Consider the following 6,528-nt stretch of genomic DNA (forward strand, 5'->3'; position numbering starts at 1 on the left):
TTTCTACCTCTTTTGTATTTTGCTGAAAACTGCAATAAAATACTTAAAATTTATGTCGTTGTTTGGAGTTTAATCATTGATTTGAATCTGGATTTTTTTTTTGTTAGAGCCAAATCAAATGAGTTATCACATGAGTCATTAATGGAGCTCTTTGCTGCTGACTGTGCAGACTTTAAAAATAACCTTTTAAAAGCCTTTTCATTGAAGCTTCTTCATAACATTGCTCTTAATTATTTCATGGGGCTAGCAGGCACCTTTGGGCTTACTTACTTTTTTTTATGTTAGTAGCAGGTTTTTCCTAAACTGTGCAGTTCAGTTTATTTGACACATCCGCCTGCATGTGGCTCAATAGCTCTTTTCCCATGGATAAGTGCGAGGTGGGAAACGCGCCATTTCCTGCGCCTGAAGTGCGGAAACTGCGTGACACGTGGAAGGTGTCAACCGTGACGGGGGAGCAGAAAGATCTGCAACGAGAGAGCCCAAGGGGAAACAGCTTGTAGACCTCAAATGAAACTGAACAGAATAAAGAAAAAATCACTGACAGTGTCAGAAAAATCATCATGTAATCAGACAAAGACTGTCTTTATTCCTTATTCCTTCCTACCTTCACTCACTGGATGAATTGTTATTAGATTAGATTTTACAAATCTAATCTAATAACAAACAAATCAGCATTAGCAGGATGTATTTACTGGTGCAGGATACCTGGATAACACATTTAATTGACTTTTAGCCTTTTACAACCTACTCATGCTGTTCATATATACTGTCATATCCACCTACATCATGTACATAAAACAACTACATAATTTAATTCAGCATCATTTGCACTCTGCACTATTGTCTTATAAATGTTATTGTTGTTTATATATATAGATGTACATATTTTTATATATTTTTATCTGAGCGTAATGTTTATGTGTACCTGTCGAGCTCCTTATTTTCAGCTGTACTTACGTCTATATCTGTTAATGCACATTAAGAGCAAAGTGAAACACGTTCCTGTGCCAATAAAAGTGTTTCTGATTCTGAAGGACAAGAGCTGATGATTTCAGTTGATTCTGTGCTGAAGCTTAAAAAAACTAGAGAACATGTTTGCAGTTAATTTAATGAATGACACTCATGTAGGTTTAGAGTGACTTTGATTGGTAGATGTGGATACTAACATAGAGTTCAGTTGGCCTGTTTAAAATTGCTGTCTTACCTCATTGCATACTGCAGCCTATGCCCTTTAGTTGAACTGCACAGGAGGTGCATATTGTTTAAATATAATGTTATACTACAGTTGCTAGAACTTTAAAATGTGCCTGCATCCACAGTACTGCAAGTCGTGACCTAATATTCAGTCTGTGCCCAGTAAAAATAAATCATCATTCTATGCAGTCTTTTGTTTCTTTCATATTATTAGTACACGGTTTGCATTTCTGACCTAACGACCTGAACTCTTCAACTTATCCGGGCGCCAACCTGTCAAGCCTTTCCGTGGGAACCCTTGGAGTCATCTTTAGGTGTTTTGCAGGGTGCAAAGTCTACACACCTTATTAACGTGAAACATGGTGACCTCTGAGTGCACCAGGGCTGCTGCACTGAACAAGTGACCTCCAGACTGTTCTAATTACAAGGAAGACCTCTTATCATGAATTAACAAACTGATTTTCATTCACATTTTATTTTCCATGTTTTTATCTTATGAGGTCTTTGTATGACACTCACACAAAGACTTTAAAAAGTAATGTTAATGGATGTAGCTGTAGAGGTGTAAAGCAACAGCAAAGGTTATACTGAATGTTTAATGTTTAATATTCACATGCTGGCCTGATATTATGAGCTGTGATAAAATGATGGCGGTCTGATAACCTCTTCAACTCTGGCCTGACCGAGACTTTCCCAGGGTTGGGTGTCAGAGCTGGTGGCTTTAGGAGTGTCACTTACTTGGGTGTGAAATCTGCACACCTTCGGAGTAAAATATAAAACGAGGGCCTCATGCCCTGTTTGATGAACTTATAACCTTTACTGCACAAACTTTATCTCAGCTCAAGTTATTTCAAGATATTTCTCATTTCTATACATACATTATGTTTGTGTTAGGGTGAGTGGCACTGAAGAAAATGTCACTGGGAGTACTGCACAGTCTCATGCACAGAGTACATTTGTATAAGAGCGTGTACAAGAAAAATATACTGAATCAGCTTTATTGGTCGAGTATGTGGACACATTCAGTGAATTTGACTCCGGTTTTTAAGTTGCTCTCAGTGCTGCACATAGTTCCAATAGAAACAGACCTGCAGTTGAAAACAAGGGTGAGAAAGCTGAGCAAAGATAAACACAAACACTATTATATACATACAAGTAAGTGAAAAAATATGTAAATGTATAAATAGAAATACATATAAAGTAATAAAGACCAAAAACACACAAGTCAAGTCAAGGGTTCCTGTGTGTTTATGCAAAAAAAATACAGTGTGCAGGATTTATATTGACTGTAAATATACCATTTATAATGTGTAGGTAAGTTTGTGTCTTTCCATGTTGTCCTATCCCAACATACGTTTGTGAACTTTGGTGAACTGTGCACAGTTTCTGCTTCCCAGACACACGCTGGCCTTTTCCCAGGAGCTGGTGTGAATTTGGGTGTGAGGAATACACACCTGAGGGGGATAAACACTGTTCAGGCTCATGTTTGACCTCTGTGGTCACAAGTGTCTCAACCGCACACTTACTCTGCCTCATAGGAGTCTTACACTATAGCCTGTGATATAAGTTATAGCCAGTTTTTTTTAAATAAAACAAAAATAGATGATCAACTTCTCCCTGGTCCAGTCTGTTAACTTAAGATCTACCTTTGTAGACAGCGTTCACTTTCTGAGTCATAAAAATGTAATCATTTGGTGCCATTCAAACTTGATTACTCTTTATTATACGATAAGTTTACTTTTTGTGTTTAATAATTTTGTTATAAAGGTTTTTATTTGGAGTGGGATTGCTGGCATGGCCCTGTGAACTTTGACTGAGCTTGTCGGTGTGATCACAGACACCAAAAGAGGTGACGAAGTGTGACTCCAAGCCAAGCTGAGACTGAACCCAATGTGCCGCCTTCCCACAGTCACACCTCCGCTTGGGAGTCACTGGAGGCACCTTGTCAAGAGTTGCACTAAGTCAGTGTAGTTTTCATAGAGTTTCTTTATAACTGGTCACACATAAGTGTTTTGTTTTCACAAGGCAGTTCAGCTGTTGGCCAAAAGGGGGCACTGTGCTTCTGATTATGACCAGGTAACACAGGAAGCGCTGCTTTCTTTGGAGAGGTAACGTGACAGGACATGAGTACTTTCCCTCTCTTTTTGAGTGTTGATGCTGCTCTTCATGTGTGAAAATCGGATTAAAAATTAATATTTTCAATGCACCCATGGATAATGCAAGTAAGTACTGCTTTTTTTCCATGTTTAACATTATTTACTATGGATGTCATGAAAGTTTTTGTGCACAGGAATTATTTCTGTGCACACCTGTGTCTGTGCACAATATTAAAAATAGTGTCAAGGTGTGTCTGGGAGGAGTAACTGTTCAGCTGTCTATGTGTGTGTGTGTGCACAAACTGATGCAAGTTCCCTCTTGCAATGAAAACCATCATGCCAGGCTGCTTCTTTATTTAGAGCTCCACAACACAATGAGTGCATGTGACCAACAGATGGAGCAAGACGTTCAAAGGTGAGCTTTCAGCTGGTTTTGGATCCTGTGATGTAACTCTGCAGTATTTCCACCTGGGGGCTGTGTTGCACTTGTATAGTAACCAGTCATTCTCAGTGACTAAACCCAACAACTCAAACTCTGCATACACAGGGTTGTGCATGTGACTTAAAAAAAAATGAATACAGGCACATAATATTCAATATTAGATTACACAAATGTAGTTGTTTTATGTTTCAAACACACATAAATTGTCTGTAAATTCAAAATGGTTTGCAGTATATTTCATTGCACTGCAGTGCAGAACAGATTCTTTTTTTTTATTCTGTCAGTGGGAAATACTGGATTGATATTTGTATTATTATTTTTTTTTTTGCAGCTTAGATTAAATTTGTGTTTGTAGTTACACGTTTCAATTTCAGAATTACCTTAATTGTAATTTTTAATCTGCCGATAAGAGATTTCAAATCACATTACACTTCAATACTAATTTTGGATTACTCTGAATTAAATGAAATGAATAAAACTAATTGAAATAGAAGTAAGCATTTTTTTTAAATGGAAAAAGCTTGTTGTGGATTTATTTAGTTATATTTATCATATTTTATTATATTACTCAGCGAGAGTTTTATATTTACATTTCTTTTCCTATTTTTTAAATTCTTTTTCTATTCATTGATTTTCTAGGTAAGAATGAGGTTTACAAATCCTGTCATAGCACTGTACATAATGTAGCACCTGTCCCATGAACCCTGGGAATATGATGCACAGAACTATGTGATTAAACAGCAACAAGGCTGAGCAGCAGTCTTGCTGTAATAAGAAGGACAAGACGCATAAATCTGTCAGTGAAGTGAATGCCTTCATATGTATTTCTCTGTGGAGCGAGGGAAACCACAGAGTTGCTCTGGTACCTCTCAGCACATAAACATTCTGACTCACGCCACTGTCTAAAAGATATAGCTGTTGTGCTTTTCTCCACCTTGTTATCTCATCCTCCACTTAAATAGTTAGTTTGGTCTCCTCTCTCTGAGATGTGTGCAGTGGAGATAATTACAATTTCAGCAACGTTTGCCAGGTGATTACCTCATAATCCCCTATTTCATTTGATAAGTCACGCATTGATTTAACTCAGAGTTGGACCTAATGGAGTATCTTTTCCAGCGCCACAGTGATTTGTATGCTGGGGCGAAAGGACAACGGCGGATTGGAGGCAGAAAAACAGCCGTTCGCCATTCGTGTTCGCTCAGTCGCTGGTTGAAAGATGAGCAACGACGAGGCAGGTTTAATCACAACAACCCGAATGCAAACAGTAAATCACAGCAATGGCTGATACAGTAACGCGTGGTGGTGGTTAAATAGTCCCTCTCACACAAAAGCTCCCTGTTTCTTTTTTTCTATGTTTTATTTTCTCTCGTCTTGCAGGCAGGGAGGGGCATGGAGTGATGAAAAAAACGTTAGATGAGAGGTAAGAAGAGTGAAGGGAAGAGCGACCTGTTTGGTATTCACCTGTCTCTCTGGATCAATAAAGGTAATTTGGGCTGATTCCTCCCTGTAGGCCTCTTAGCAGACAGACGGGGAGAGGGGTCAGCCACTGCTGAGCTGCGGGGAGCTGGAATAACTTAGAAACACACTCTGCAAATTACTGCCCCTGTTTGAGAATCTCTCATTCAGCTATTCCTCTGCCCCGGCAAGAGCTACAATGTGATGCAGAGTAAGAAATTGTAATACTGCGCTCTAGTTTTGAGATGTGGTAGATACCCATGTCTGGTGTGTATTTAAGATATGGTGGTTCCTTTTTTTTCCCTCTCTGGCTCTAACTTTCTTCAGTTTTGCCAGAATCATCCCAAAAAAAAAAAAAAAGACCCAACTTTCACCTTTATCCCAACTTTAACCCTAAGATGAAAACAGACCAAAAGTTTCGTCATGACTATCAGTTTTCACATTTCAGACTTTGTTGCTTTTTTGAAAAATCTGTGATGGCTACCAAACGGTTCAAAGAGGGGTTATGATACCCATGAAGAAGATGGTTCTGGAAGTGGGAGCTGAGCGTCCAGATTCACAGGTCAGGCCTCGTAAATTACCATGGAAACAGCAGTGTCAGGTTGAAGGAGAAATAACTCTTGCAAAACCTCTGCACACACATTCAACAGCCCCGATCCAAGATGTGATTCTTGTGTTCACAAATCTCGTTTGTTCTCACTCTGCTGCTGTTATAATTCACTGTAAACCTTTGCAGTTTAATGTATTGTAATATTTTTCGTATGTCCTGATTTTCCCTCCCATTTTGTTGTTTTTTCACATTCCCAATCCCGGCCTCGGCCTTTCAGTCTCCTGGGGCTGCAGCAGGTCTCATCAGTCGGTTATAGGCATGGAGGATGCCGTCCGTCATGTGGGGTCACCAGTCTGAGTGGAATGCTCCATGTCAGGGATGTCAGGGGGGTGAAACGTGGGGTCCCAAGGGAGAAAAAAGCCAGAGAGACTGAGCTCCACCTCCGGCCAATCACTGCTGCATGTGCTGCTTGTGTAGTGTCTTTCATCAAAGCACACAGGTGTGCACCGCACCTGCACGTACACACACACACACACACACACACACACACACACATGCGCTGCATTTTCTCTCTCACTTATACTCACGTGCAAGCTCAGTGTTGTGACCTCGTGCTGGAGTGCTCACATGTTACCAAGCACACCACTCATATGCTCATGCATGCCGCCTCTTATAAAGGTCTAATGTTGTCTGCAGACAGTGCAAAATGTTTTTTATTGCATGTTGAAGAACAGAAGTGTAACAGGTTATTGGTACGAATGGGGGTCTACATACCATTACCGTGTTTTGTG

At 39.7% G+C, this 6,528-nt stretch overlaps 1 long non-coding RNA gene across 2 annotated transcripts; it reads left to right on the forward strand.

The window, feature by feature from the left end:
• The first annotated feature begins 3,310 nt into the window (after positions 1–3,310).
• On the forward strand, positions 3,311–6,528 carry LOC113746918 (uncharacterized). Of its 2 annotated transcripts, XR_003463218.1 has the most exons (5): positions 3,311–3,416; positions 3,651–3,705; positions 4,849–4,967; positions 5,114–5,152; positions 5,243–6,528. It is a non-coding gene; the product is annotated as an uncharacterized LOC113746918 (long non-coding RNA). The 2 variants fall into 2 exon arrangements; XR_003463217.1 differs by lacking the exon at positions 3,651–3,705.

This window comes from Larimichthys crocea, chromosome XI (genome assembly GCF_000972845.2).
Source record: "Larimichthys crocea isolate SSNF chromosome XI, L_crocea_2.0, whole genome shotgun sequence".
NCBI lineage: Eukaryota > Metazoa > Chordata > Actinopteri > Sciaenidae > Larimichthys > Larimichthys crocea.